The 15,713-nt window shown below is 39.1% G+C and overlaps 1 long non-coding RNA gene across 2 annotated transcripts in view; it reads left to right on the top strand.

Annotated features, from left to right (window-relative positions):
• Window positions 1-775: 775 nt before the first annotated feature.
• LOC139678461 (uncharacterized) overlaps window positions 776-15,713 on the top strand; it is a 45,472-nt gene continuing 30,534 nt past the window's right edge. For both annotated transcript variants that reach the window (XR_011699027.1, XR_011699026.1), the window contains exon 1: window positions 776-1,163. This is a non-coding gene — a long non-coding RNA (uncharacterized lncRNA). The remainder of the gene's footprint in view (window positions 1,164-15,713) is intronic.

Raw genomic sequence — 15,713 nt, forward strand, 5'->3', positions numbered from 1 at the left:
ATTCAGCAGAGCTAGTTTTCTCATGTCTGTCAGCTAGCCCCACAGTAATTCTTATTTATCTTATTCATTAACAAGGTTAGACTTTGACACATTTCTATCAGCAGCAACACTAAAATATTTTAATAAATCAATGCTGACATTTTTCAGAGGACACTGGAAGCCAAAGATTGTTTACTAGATTTTGGTATCAATAAAGACATATCCCAATATTCTATTTTAGTCTTATGGCATATTCAATAATCTGCCAAAACATCAGCTGTATAAACTGATGCAGCACAACTGATTTCAGAAAAATAAAAAAAAGTTCCAATTTGCAGCAAGAGAAGCTCCAACAGTATTTTGGATCACTGCATTTCCATCTCACTGTAAACCTGATGTTTCTATAATGATGGAGGCCACTGGCAGGACTGAACACTATACAAATCCATGCAAACAGATGCAAAGCAGCTGAAGGTCCCGAGGAAACAGGCTTTGGTAGGACATGGTACTCAGGGACTTCCCTGTGACTGGAGAAATCCATTTTAAGAAAGAGGAAAAGGAATTCACAGGAAACAATCTGTGGGAAAACTGTGGAACAAGTCTGTCAAATCATTTCTAATTGCAAGAAGAGAAACCAGAGAAGTGACAGAGAAAAGTCAAAGTCCAATTGGTGGCCAGTTGCTAGTGGGACCTTTCAGGGATTGATACTTCAACACCAGGTCCAATATTTCTCAAGTTTTTTATTAACAACATGGATGGTGAGCGAGGGAACACCCAATTTGCAGATGGTACTGAAATTGGGGTAGTGGTTGATATACTGAGGGTTGTTACCTTCTGCCTGGCACTTGTGAGACCACATCTGGAATATTTTGCCCAGAGCTTCACTTCGCAGTACAAGACAGACATTGAGATAATGGAGTGAGTGCAGCACACACAAGATCATCAGGAGGCTGAAGCACAGAATATGGGTTTAACTTCGAGAGTACATGAGTATGGAAGCACTCACACCTGTCCCTGTATTGCTGGCAGCACTTGTCACTGTGCTTTGGCTTTCAAAGTATGTTTTCATCACTAAACCTGTAGGATCTTGCCTGGCTAGGAGCTATTTTGGTATCCCCAGCAGCATTCTGTCCATCAGGAGAAATGACACATCAAGGATGGATAGCAGCAATTACATACTGTGGGTGAGTAGAAACAACAGTAAGAAATAGTAATCGTTGTACTAACTGAATCAAGACTACTTCTTATTGCAACTAATAATGAAGGCATATGCTCTGAAATGTAAATATAGTATATATTAAACTGTGTTAAACAGGTAAAATGCTATTCAGCAAAATGAGCATGTTACATGTCAGTCTTCACAGTTTCCCTTAAAAGAGGACATTATTATCAGGAATAGACATGACTGCTTTTTAAATAGAATTGTGTGTAACATTATTTAACAGACACAGAGTGATGATTACTATAGGTTGGGCAGGGTAAGAAGCTTCTCACTGCTTCCAAGCCAAATAAACAGGAGCAATACCACAGAATCAACCAGTCCCATTACTGTTTTTATATCCACATACGTCCAGCTGCTGGTACTGAAGACTGAAGGTGTTGCAAGTAGACATGTTTTAGCCCTTTCACAAAGGCACAAACGAGATGAGATCATTCAGAAGCCTATTGACTGTCTCTGCAGAAATCACAGACTCTCTCAGGGAGCAGGCACCCATCTGACCCCATGAGCTGCTGGACTAGTCAAGTTTCTTTCCCATTATGAAGATTCTTTCTTTCCTTCTGAAAAAAACTACAGAGGGCAGGACTATCAATGCACAAGCCTAACAGGAAGAAACTCATAATTAATAAACTCACAAGTGAAGCTGAAACTACCTGTAAATCAAAGGCCCAGTCTTGTAATTTGTAAGATATTTGCCTACTTCCTATTACTGGGGACAGAAGACTACGTAGATAGCAAAGACTATTCTTGTCAAAAAATAGGCCTTAAGAAATTCTATATTTGAGACTTCTTAAAAATGTCCAGATCCTTAGAAACTGTGTAAGTCCTAATTTTAAATTCATATGATCTTAAATATAGACCACCTCAAAATGTCTCATTACTTAAATTGGGCCACTGCCATAGTAAGCTTTCCTGTAGATGAAATGGAGAAGGAAGATGATGATATTTCCTTTGTTTAGCAGAAAATTTTACTCACTCAAAAATACATCTTTGCTTCTAAATAATCTCAGAAAATAAATATTAACAAAACAAAGCGTATGAATTCTGTAAGGAACCTCAAATCATCCATATCTAATATGTGCAGTTGATTTTGGATATTGCAAATCAATTTTCATTAAAAAAAGGAGAAAAAAAGACATTTATGGTTTCATGTAGGATGTTCATCTTAATACATCAGTTTCAAATCAGAGAAGTTGGACAGAAAACTGAATACCACAGGAGCAGTTTCTTGTCCTTTATTGGGGTTATTAGTTGGTCCACTATCTGTGGCTCACATTGTGCTATTAAGGTCTGCTCACTGGACCTCACAGGACCATGTTCACTGTAATATATGATATTTTGGCTTTCTTTCCACTTTCAACTTTTTAATTATTTTTTTTATGTTCAAATGACTATCTTGAACAAATTCAGTCATACATACAAACTGGAGAGTAATCACAACTCTGTTCCAATATATTTGTCCCATCTCTTCCAGAAAAGAATAGTTTTCAGCTACTATTCAGCCTGCCAGACATTCAAAATGAAAATAATTGTCATTAACATGGCTTTCTCTGGGTCTGAAAATCCTATTTTTAAGAGTGTATTTTCGATTTATACCTTACTTTTTGCAAATATAGAAAATATGAGTCTGATTTTTAATTTAAAGTACTTTAGCTGCATTAACTTGGCTGATATAAACCTTTAGAGTCTTGGATACCTGAACCTTGAGACTGCTCTGTTAAGTGTCTTATTGCATAATCCTTCACTGAATATTGTGTGGTAACTGGAACACTAACAAAGCAGCACATGTAATTTTACACAAACACCATTTTCTAATCATTCTTCACTTAGGACTGTGAAGCCCTAAAGTCAAACCCAGGCCATTAAATATACAAAATTAGAATAACAGAAAGAGTTAGGTCAGGGCAGAGAGACAAAGAATGGAGACCACAATGCCCCCAGCTCCCTGCCAGGTGCTCCACAATTGCCATGCCTGGGCTACCAAGAGAAACAAGGGTCCTTTCTCCCTTTCAGCGAGAGCCTCAATCAACACAGAGAGCTTCATTCTCTTCTGCATTGCAGTGATCCAGGTGCAGAAGAGCTGGATCATGATGTGTAACAGTTGAGACGACATCCATAACAACAGAACATTTTGCTTTCTACCCCAAGGGTCATAATTCGCAGTTATTGCCACACTGAGACTTCTGCTGCAAGTGTTTGGAAACACTGCTTGCATATAATGGATTTTGATACATTAGTGAGGCTCTTCTGGGGCTCCCAATAGTACAGAATGCCCTCTAGCAATTCTCAACAGCTAAACAGATCTATGGATGCTACAGTGTGTAGTGTTTTATTCTCACCTCACCACTTGCATGGCCTAAAATCAGTGCATTGGTGCAGGGGAACCAGGCAGCTCCAACTACAGGCAACTACAGAAACATGGAATTATTAAGGTGGCAAAAGAGGTCCAAGATTCTCGAGTTCGACCTTCAACCAAATGCTACCATGCCCACTAGCAAATTGCTAAGTGCCACTTCTACTTGTTTTTCTGAACACTTCCAGGGATGGTGACTCCACTTCCGTGGGCAGTCCATTCCAATGCTTAAGCACTCTCTCAGTGAAAAAATCTCTCCTGGTATCTAACCCGCACCTCCCCTGGTACAACTTGAGGCCATTCCTCATCCTATCACTGGTTGTCTGGAAGAGGAGAGTGCCCTCCACCTTACCACACCCCTTGTTGTAAAGAGGAATAAGGTCTGCCCTGAGCCTCCTTACAAACAATGACAGTCTCAGCCCTGCGCTGCAAGGGAGGACTCTGGCACAGAACCACACCTGGAAAGGGCTGTCAGACAGAGCTGTGCCCTTGCCATCGGGCAGCTCCCTCACTGGTCACTGCTGCCCTCAGCTACATAGAGCACAAGAGCAAGACTGACACTGATCCTAATAGGGTACCTTTGGACTCCTGAACATTGCCATTTAGCTGTTTTCTGAACGTAGTGGTGAATCCCATTATTACCTCCTGAATTCAAGGGAAGTGAAGGGGAAATCATCATCTCTGTCTTCTAGGGATCACATCAGCACTACAGGAGACACAGGAAAGAAAGATGAGGAGAGAATACTCCCATGAATTCGATTTCTGTTCTATCTCCAAGATAACAGTCAGTGCTGTATGAGTTACAGGGGAGCACAGTAGGTAAGAAAGCAAGTATAACCCAAAATTCAATTGAAAGACACTGGCACAAAAAAGATTATATTTTATTTAGACTGAAGTTCTGTCCTGTTTTCATTTTTCTTGTACTTTGGGAAGCTGCTCTTGAATATTGGAAAGTGAACATAGTGTGAACATTTGCTTTCTTGCCCTTCCTATATATGAAGATCTCTCACATATCTTCCTTTTGGGAAAGTATTTTTAAAGGAGGAGTGCTAGAGCATGCCAAGCCTCTTCCCAAGAGGTGCAGTTCTCCTTTTTCAGAATATATGCAGGATATTTTTTCCAAGGTTATTGAAAAGAACACAACCTACAACATCTGCTAATGGTTGGAAACCTACTGTGCCTCTGAATTAGATTCTTATGTCAGACAAGATGTATCTGCCAGGAAAGAGCCTTTTAAAATGTCCATCTATTGTTCTCTTAATTAACAGAGGTGGCATACACAGCTCTTCAGATATATTTTAGGAATTTGTTTCAGGAAAGAAAAAGCAAGAGGTGAGATAGGCACAGAGAGGATGAAAGCACAGGGAAAGGAGTCCCCACAACTTTCACTATCTACACCCACTGTCACACCCTGCCAGGATCTAGCCTTTGCAAAAATATATCTGCTAAAAGGCTCTTAAATCCCGGTCTCTTGGACACCTCTAGCTCCTTTGCTGGGCTCAGAATACTGAATTTTTCTGCCCAGTCTTCAAGGTTACTTCTAATTTTCAAACCTATTAAATCAGTAAAGTAGAAGAAAGTAAAGCAATTTAATCCAATAGTTGCCAGGCTTTCCAGGACCCCAAGTCTGCTGCAGTTCAAAGAACAGGCAGAAGAGGATTGTTTTGCTTTGGAAGCTTTTATACTGCCATTTATGTGGAAAGAACTACGTGCTAGGGAATTTTCACAAAAAAACCCCTCCTAAATTCTAAACAAAAACTATCCCTGTAACATTCACACATGCACATATACAGTGCATTTTGGAGGGAGGCAGTAGAATTTTTTAGCTTAAAAAAACCCAAACCACCGCAATCAACCAAACACCAAACCACAAAAACAAGCTCCCTCTTTGCCCCTCTACAAACAAATATATAAGTTCTTAAAGCTTGGTACCCATAACACTGTCAACTTCAGTCATAAGTAAAAAACTGAGTGAGGGACACACACAGCCTTAATAAAAAATTGCTCACTTTTCAAAAAAATTATCATAAGAGATCACTAGACACCCTACACATGGATATTATAGATACTAGAAAGAACATTCCTAGAAAACCAATCTTTAACTTTAGCCAAACATTCAGGCTCATGCACTACTTCAAGTCTTCCTTGGTTTTCAGCCTTAGCCCCCAGTGTCTCAGGCTCAATCCCCTTTGGTAGAGACTTGGTTATGCCAAGGTGTAGCAATCTGAAATTCTGCAAATACAAAGAGAGGCAACTCCTGTGCTCATTTTCAAATCCAGCTCCCCAGTTTGCACCAGCAGAATTGTGTCTGCAATTTCTACTAGTTTCATTAATTTGGATTTCTACAACAAGCGCAAGGTAAGGAATATAAATTAAATATTTGAAACTATGGGTTCCAAAGTTTGATATTTCAGCTGAAGTAAGCATTTCCAGGCACAGCTGTTTGGCCTCCAAACATCTTAATTAAAACCATTTGGGAGGATAATAACATTTGCCATCAATCACACATGGGACAATTTTACAGCTGACACCAAATGTTATACAATAAACGTAGAGTTGAGTTTCAAAGCATCATTGACAGTAACAACAATTAAAGACAGCGTTGATCTAAAAATCTCTAGTAATAAGTTTCTCTTGCACTCATTACTGAAGAGGAAATATTTTTATAAACCACTGTGGGACTTTCTTCTTTCAGTCTAAAAGCTACTTCATGTGCAGTCTAGCCGAAATTTAGTGAGACCTGGGCATTAAATTCTGCATGACCAATTCTATGCACCTGCCACAATTTTTTTTAATGGCATTCTGAAGTCAATCGAACCTCACTAGCTTCCAAAAAAAAAAAAAAAGGAAAACAAAACCCAAACCAACCAAAAAAAAAATCCCTCCAAACCCCAAAGCTACAACAAAACACTGATGAGAGGGCAGCTTATCAAGAAAATACAAGCTGTCATCAATACCCAGAAGAACATCACAATGTAAGGATGGAATTCTCCATTAATGTTCCTACGTTACAATGCATCCTGAAAAGGGCAAAGAAAGCTCATAATCCTTATACAATTCACATAACACATATCAAAGCTTTTTATAACTTGAACATCATATATCTTAAGAGTTGTACCACTGAAATGAATACCTTGCTTTCATAATGTTCTTTGGGGGCTTCCAGGCTTTGGAGTGTTTTTTTCTGTTTTAAAGTGCTGGACCCTGCCGCTGCCCTGGAGAGGGGGCAGGACCCCCAGAGTGGGGGCCACCACCTGCACCCAGCCCACCTTAGAGCAGGAGGTAAAAGAACCAGCAGAGCAGACCCATTGCAAGACAGAACTTGGAGAAAAGTAACCTTCTGCTGAGGTCAGATTTCCTTTGCTGCATATTGCCTTTCCCTATAAAGGCAAAGCTAAAAGGAACATTACAGAGGTTTATGAATTCTTTCAAATACCTGTGCAGGCAGATAGTGCAAAAGTCTCCTAACACCTTGGGCTAGTGTCTCAATTTCAATCCCGATTTTGTGACTGGGTTTTTTGTTTGAGGCACTTTTTTTGCCTTTTTTGTATTTAGCCATGTATGCCATATAATTATGCTTAGGTCTTTCATACTCAATTTTATTTCTGGTAGTAAGAACTTAGTCATATAACACAAAAGAGAAATTATCTTTCAATGTTAAGAAGAAAGACTATATTTTTTGTCGGTTGGCTTTTTTTGTTAATGATTGAAGATGAGTTACAAATCTAAATTGCTATGTGGTGTAACAGCAAAACAATTGCTGTAAAATCACATCTGTTAATTATTTCTGTGAATAAATGAATGACTCAATACTTCAAAGTCCTACAAGTAACTTTCTTGTAGCCCAGTACTTATTGGAAAGAAAGAAGGAGAAATAAACTGTTGCTATTTTAGAAAATGAGGTCACAGGGAAATTCATTAGATGGACAGAAATCCTCAAGGCCTCAGTCCTACAATTAGATGCAGGATATTGGAGGACTGTGTCTCTGGGGAATTCTGCTTCTCTGAAAGAGATTTTCAATTGACTGCCACAGGATACCAAGCAAGAGTTGAAGGTCTGTCTCCATCAGACATGACATACTTGAATCCCATAATTTACAAAGATTTGTATCCAGTTTAAGTCAAATAATCAAGCTGTCTTTGAATTTCTGTCATAAATAAAAAGTGAGGGAACTGTAAATTAATAGGAAAGATGAAGAAAGCACCCCAATTCTTTGCCCAGCAGGAGAAAGAGTTTCTTCACTTTGCATGTAGTTTTTTTTTAACTTTCTAAATTAAATTTTTCATTTGCCGGGAAAAAAAACACAAAACAAACAAACAACAACAAAAAAAAGACAAACGGCCCTTTACACTTTTTCTGCCCTCTATGTAACATTTACTTTGAATATTACCATGTTTGAATGGCCAGGGAAGGGTCCATTCCTTCCTGCAGTGCAGCTACTCAGCCTTACACCCTGCCAAGGGCCAAGAGATCCAGGGTCACAAGAGAATGTCTGTATACTGTAGATACTGAAATCTATTACTTGAATTCCTGTGTTGAATAACAATATTTCAGGTAGGAAGGGACTCGTATGTATCATCAAGCCCAAGTCTCTGGTCCTTACAGAACTACCTAAAGCTAAACCACAGGATATTGTCTAACCTTGCCTGAGTTCTGACAGGTTTGGTTCCATGACCACTTCCCTAGGGAGCCTGTTCAGTGACACACACTCCCTGGGTGAAGAACCTTTTCCTAATATCTAATTTAAACTTCTACTGACACAATTTCATTTAGTGTCACAAGACATTTTGTGTCCTGTCACTGGTCACCACAGGAACGGGATAAGGTCTAGATTATGGAAATACTTAACAGCAATTTTTGAAATTTTTTAAAGAGCTCATCTTTGCCCATGGCACAGCCACAGGACTTATTTCCCCTGTATGGTAAGAAGAGCTTTGAATTTCTCAAAGGTGAAAATTTCCCATCCTTTTTTTAATTTCACACATTGGAAAGGTAAAGGGTGATGTTACTTGCACATTTTTAGGAGGCAAGACTGAAGCAAGGAGTCTTAAGTGTTTATTGGCTTTAGAATAATAAATAGTTTGAGCTGCTAAAGCTATCATTGCCAGAAAGAAAAACAAAACAAAACACCCAACAAACACAAAACTGGCAGGTTTTTTGCAGCTTTTTGGGCAAATTCAGATAGAGTCAGAGTCATCTGGTGAGCAATAGCTTTGGTGCAGCAGCAGTGCCTGTACTAATAAGCGACTTGCTGTAGCTACCACAGCACAGCATTAATGTGACCTTTTGTGTCTGGCCCAGAGATGGAGTGGGTCAGGCTGGTTGGTCTCAACCCACCTCTGCCTGCAGGGGATACTGCACAAAGTTTGTGTGTCCTGAAAACGAGAGTTAGAGAAAGTCTGTCTGGAGGACAGCTCATAACAAGACCATCTTAGTGGAGAAAGAAAACCTGTAGAGGAAGGGAAAAAAATAATTCTAAATAATTTATTATCTGAGTCGTATGACCATCCTTTTTTTCCATCTACCATTCCTGCTCCATATTCTATCTCTCTATCTGCAACTGAGAGGGCAGAAGTTAGTATGAAAAAAGCCCGCCCTAAAAACCAAACAGTCCCCAACAGTAGATAAACTAAGAAAGGAAAAATCTTGCAGTCTTTTTTTTTTTTAATTTAACAAAGATTAGCTACCTGAAAAATGGAATTAATCTTTCCCTAATTGTTTTGTTTTGACATTCATAGCAGCGCTTTTTAAACTGAAACCCAGCATGTGTATGCCCTCTGTGGAACAACAGGTTGTTTGCAGGCATTTTCATCTTAGAAAAATTATACCATCTAGGAAGCTAACATAAAAAGGCAGGAACTTTGCAGTTTTCCATTTCTCAGACAATTGGAAGGAGACCACAAACATTAATTTGTGATTAAGAGATTATTTTTAATTTAAAAGGGAATTATTCTGGACTTTGACAAATCAGCTTCACAAGGAGGCTAAATTAAAATAAAGTGAAAGGGAGGCCTCAAACGGCATTTTGTTAAGAAAGAGATTGACGTTGAATATGAAGAGATTAAATTCAGACTACTATAGGTCCATATGCTAATTACAGAGGTCAGATTAATTATAAAATCACAAAACATAACCAGGCTTCTTTATTTCAAAGTCATGTCCTCTAAGTTGCCTGATTCAGGTTTTATAATTAAGTTCACCTTGTTAATTCTAGTAAATGAAACAAGCTTTGTCCACTGCACTGTAAGTAACTAAGGGATTAGTCAGTACTTGTGACTGGGAACTTAGAAATTAGCCTTAATAGGAGCAAAGAAAAGAGCACCAAAAGGGGATCTTGGGTCCTTTAGTGTCTCCTGCATCAAGCAAGAAGGATGCCCTACCAACAGGACTCTCTCAGTCAAAACACAAAATGCGTAGGGCAAAATCTGCCCTAGGGAACCTGAGTACTACTTAAGAATGAAAGGGTAAAGGTGACTAAAAATTAATTTCTGCAGAAAGGCTAATTTTCACACTAAAGTAACTTTGGAGCTATATCATATGTAAAATAAATGCTATTAAATACATACATAAAATTAAGACATGCTGAATTAAAGTAAAACAAATTTCACACTCTGTTGACAGGCTTTGAAGAATTTAAGTTTTTTTAATGCTAGTTAATACAGAGACTTTCTGGGAGTCTTATTCAATTAAGCCAAACAAGAAACTTCTCTAACTAAAAAGAAAGGGGCAGAAAAGATTTTGTCCTTCAAAAGATAAGTAGGAGAAGCCTGGCAACATATTGGGTCACTACAGTACAGTAGGTGAATATATAGTACTTTCACAGCTCAAGGGAATAACCAAGGCAGGAGAACTTGAGAGCAGAATATTTCTACCTAATTTAGAGTCCAGAGGAGAGAGTTTAAGCCACTTATCAGCCATCAGGTAAGCTTCGATCTCCTCAGAAAAATATGACCCTCTCCCCCACTATTCTCTAAACAATTACAGGTCACACACAATCTCAGGGGTTTTCCCCACGATTATGATTTGCTTAACCACAACCCTTTGCACACTTCCCCACTTCTTCCATCCATCTCAGACATTAAAGATTTTAATTACCTGTTTGAGAAATAATTTTTTGAGCCCCTGCTTAGTTATGTTCAGCAGTAAAAGAGTACATACAGTAGCAATTTCCCTCTGTGACTGTACATTTCAGAAGCTGTTAATGAAAGTCATTCTGTCACTTGAACCAGAAAAAAAGTTCTCTATTTTTCTTTGATCTCTGTCACTGGACATATTCAGAAAATTGTACAGTTTTATTGTGGTTTGGCTTTTTTTGGTTTGTTTTTCATGTAAAGTATTGATAAAATTCTGAGTTTTCAGGAAGCTTTTCCCCATGAAGAGTATTTCACAATTTTGTAGGTGCTTTGAACTTCTGCCACTGGGCATTATTATGGTTCTAGTTTTCCTGTATCCTCTAGAAATTGTTGTGCTCCTCCTTCCTGGCAAGTATACCCATTATACGTTGGCTTTGCCCTTCAAGTCCAAACTACTAAAGGAAGAGTCACTCTAATCAGGTAATCCAAGGTGCTAAAACAGGAAATAATTATCATTTCATAACTTATTTGCACAATTCCTAAATACTACAATGGTGCACTTCACAAATGAGATTTGGAGTGTCAACAGCTCGATTTTAATTTTACATAGGAAGTAAGATTGCCAAAAATCTCACCTTCCTTGTTTATTGAATAAAATCATACTAAGTCTCATTGCAAAATTCCTTCTTTGAGTATCAGCACTTGAGGTTGCCAAAGGAGGCCACAAGCCACTAAAATTTCTGGTTGTATTGCCAAGCTGACCACAATAGACTAAAGATCTGAGCACAGTGACCTGGGCTCTGTGCAAGGGTGGGAGAAACAAACCCAAATATTTGTAAGGTAATTTAAAGAGGAATTAGAATTGAAAAATAAAAAGAATTTAAACAAGAAATAAATTGGAATAAATATTGAATATACATAATCCACTGTACTGAAAAAGTGAGCACACTAAAGATTGTGTTTTTCCTGCACTGAAGCAAGTTACCACATCTGAAAGTGGTAACTTGGTAATACCTTGTGATTGTGTGATCAGAGTCGTCCTTCTAATTTAATTTAGCAACTGAAACACTATGATTCAGTTCATGAATATTTTTTAAAAAATAAATACCCACAGAAGCAAGATCAAGATAGATATATTAGTAATAGAGCTTCACTGCAAAATACTGCATTACATTTGGACTCTCTCATGACCCCCTGTTGAGAAACATGCCTTACGTCTTCTGCCTCTAATCACACACCAGAGTGGCACAAATCCAAACATCAGGAACAGGGTGCAAGCTCATTATTTCTCCAAATAAAAGTAGTGTGACTAGATACAGCCATTTTCACTTAGTCTACAGTTAAACCCTTCCATGGACCACAAACCTGACTCATATTAATGTGTACTTTGAACTGGGACAGCAAGTGCTATTAATAAATAACAGATTCCTGTAAATTTTAAGAATTCACCACCAGTCATGAAAATGGTGATTAAATTTGGCTTAGCATGCATTAACCTGGCATAACAAATGGAATCAAATGCAGGGAAAACATTTCATCAGTAGCAGTTCTGCCTCAGATGGTGTCATGCCCAGTCAAGCAGCCTGCCCACCTCCTCCTCTCCAAGGCCACAGTTCTCTTTGGAGCACCTCTGAAAGGAAACCACTTCCCAGACTAAGCCTACAAATTGTTTTCAAGCTGTCTGTCCTCCCTCTGGAGTCATTAATGACTTATTAGTACTTGTTCTATTTATCATCTTGTCTGCTCTTCCCTCAAATAATGAATTTCTTTAAAAAGGCCATGTCCCTGCACAGGCTGGCAAACCCTGCCCCTCAGCCATGCTACCCTTCAGAAGATGAAGCCCACCCAGACACGGTCTCAATGTCAGCAGTTGTTCTTTGAGAACAAATACTGCAGAAATTGCAGGAATTTTGGATCTGCAGACGAAAGATATGCAGCTTATTGCAAAGGAGCAGCCAGCCTCTTTCTGGCAATGCTGCTATAAATTTCAGATTCATCAGTTTGCAGATGACAGCATGGAACCCACAGAGACACCTTTTAAATAGTTTAATACAGAAGAGAGTTGAATTATTATCAGTGTTCCTTTACAAGTGTAAAAAATAAAATTTTAAATTGAACTGTTGACAGGACGTTTTTCTCTGATGTCACAGCAGGATTATCAAAGAGTAGTTGAAATGCTGATATTGAAAAAAAAACCTCTGAAATACATATATAGGGGAAATCCTCACTGCCTGAGGTAATGTCAATGCCCAGGTGGCAGCTCAGCCTCACCAGGTGCTCAGTCACTCCCTGCAGTGGGAAGGGGAAGAGAACCAGAAAGGTAAAGCGAGAAAACTCATGGATTGAGACAAAGTCAGTTTAACAGTAAAAGCCTTGTGCATAAGCAAAGCAAACAAGGAATTCATCCCCTGCTTCTCATGGGCAGGCAGGTGTTCTGCCATCCGCAGGAAAACTGGGCTCCATCCAGTGTAATGGGGACTAGGGAAGCTCGGGAAGCACCATCACTCTGAATGTCCCCCTTTCCTAGCTCTTTTTTAATGTTGCTGAGCATGATCTCACATATGGTCTGGGATATCCCTTCAGTCTGTTGGGGTCAGCTGTCCCATCTGTGTCCCCTCCCAGCTCCTTGTGGACCCCCAGTCTCTCGCTGGTGTGTGGGGTGAGGAGCAGGAAAGGCCTTGGCTCTGGGTAAGCACTGCTCAGACATAAAAGGGAACATCCCTGCATTATCAAAGTGATTTTCAGCATAAATCCAAAACACGGTCCCATACCAGCCCCTATGAAAAAATTAACTGTATCCTGGCTAAAATCAGCACTGGTAGTATTGTGATGGTAAAGTGGAGTTTCTATGGGAGTTACAATTTACTTGAGAAGGGATAAGACATCACTCATCCAGGCTAGTGAGACAAAATCATGCAGTCTTCATGAAAATACTTTTAATTCTAAGTAATGATTGACTGAAGTCCTCATCAACAGTCAGTCTCACAGAGCACACGAAGGCAATATCCATACTTAGAGAGGTAATGCTTACAGAACATTACAACCTTCACCCACTGCTATTGCAGTATATCTGGAGATAGAGGAAAAACTTCAGCAACTGCAGGTCTTTACAAAGCTGTTCAGTGCTAACTGCAACAACCAGAGCATCCCTCTGGTGCATGAGTGGAGAAAAAGGATGGGGGTGTGTGAACCTGCAGGAACTGTAAGCCTAACATTAACCCAGTGTTGGCTGTAGATCAGTATGACAGAGGATGGATTTGTCTCACTAGCCTGGAGCAAGCACTTGTAGTCTAAACTTCTACAGAACAGATGTTAAAGGAAGTGAGAAGTACTGTTGTCCACCACCAGACAGATACCCTCTACATCATCTTTACTTTCTCACTTTTCCTGTCTGTATCCTGCCTCCTCCTCATCTGTGCAGGTCCAAGAGTAAAATGGTGCTCCTTAAAAGAAGAACAGAAAGCTTTTATCTGGTCTATTGTGCTGTACTTCACTTTAATTCAGGCTTTTGAGGCAATGCACGACTGAGAAAGTAGTGTGGGAAAGGGAAATGGGCACTGGAGCAACACTGAGGTTGGCAGCAAAGATAGCTGTGAAATGATGGCTTCACTCTGGCTGCTCTTATCACTTAACTAATATTTATTTGAGTGGAGCAAATGAGACACAGCTGTATGCAATGCTGACATGCTAGGAAAGCAAACTAATTGGACAATGCAGTCACTAAACTCACTAATCATGTTTAACTGAAACCTTCCCTCAATGAGTTCAGAAAGTACCACATTGAAACATCTGCCTCAGCCCAAGTTTGTAGAAATGCAGCTCTGTAGTCTAGCATATTGCTAGGTTGGTCCAAGCTATTCCTAATTATTTCCAGAAAGATTTAGCATTTTGAATATTTTCTCAAAGATTTCTAGATCATATACATAAATTCCTTCATAGTTTGAACTCTGGAACTCAGTAGAGGCTTTTCTGTTCAAATAGCTATTGGAGACCTAGACAAGGCTGGCTAACAGAAGCAGATGTCAGCTTGCAGCTATTAGCAACAAGGGTAGTATTAAGAGGAACATATGTTTGCATATTAAAGATGCTACAGCACCCTTTTTCTTGGCAGTTTGATTCTGCTTTTGCAAATACCATTGACAGAAGAAACATCGACTGACCCAATAAGAAGCCTGTGAACAATATTCCATATGCCAGTAGAACGACATCTAAATTGAGGAAAATTTACATTAAGACAAAATTAGCTACGACCAAAGGTTAATGAAATAATACCAATCACTTCATTTTACAGCTTCTCAGGAGAGCTAACAAGGTTCCATTTCAGAAGAAATAGAGTGAGAAATATATTTGTTCCTCTCTTTGCCTTTCACTATACATTTCTCTTTGGGAAGACTGAATGCTACTTACATTGATGAGATTTTATTAGGCACTGTTAGAGAGAGCTTGAAACATTAATACTAAAGTCTATGCCCTTTCTAACTTCCTGTTCTCTTTTTAAAGTGGAATGATGGGACAAAAATGTCAGTTGAATACCTATTTCATTTGAGTTAGCCTATGTTGAACATTTAGAAGTAGCCTGAGTAACTCGAGCATAGACCTTCATTATTTATGTGACAGCCACAGAGCCTGAAACAAGGTCATGTCATGCTATGCACTGTGCCATCATAAAGTGAGATAAAGATGTCTCTGACCAGCTTATAGACTAAAGTTTATAGGCTAATTTTGGGCTATAATCTGGCACATGTATTTGGATATTTTAAAAATAGTCTAATTTTAATGGAACTCCTTGGATTCCAACAATTTGGATACAACTCTATTGTACCTGATAACATCAGGAGGCTGATATTACCCCAAGTATGTCTGTCATCTGTAAAAGTGGGTGAACTTTCCTCACTCAAGCTGGTGAGCAAGCTTTGCTGTTCTAATTCCAAGGCCCAGCTGCAGGGACAGCAGATTGGACACATCATCTTGCTGGCCTTGTTTTTAAATAGAGACTTTGTGTGTGTGCTGTTCAAGTGACTTCATACTTGTGCGATCCAAGATAGTCACAGGTCCCCAGGGTGCTTCAGCAACAGGCTAAACACTAAA

This window comes from Pithys albifrons, chromosome 14 (assembly GCF_047495875.1).
Source record: "Pithys albifrons albifrons isolate INPA30051 chromosome 14, PitAlb_v1, whole genome shotgun sequence".
Taxonomy (NCBI): domain Eukaryota; kingdom Metazoa; phylum Chordata; class Aves; order Passeriformes; family Thamnophilidae; genus Pithys; species Pithys albifrons.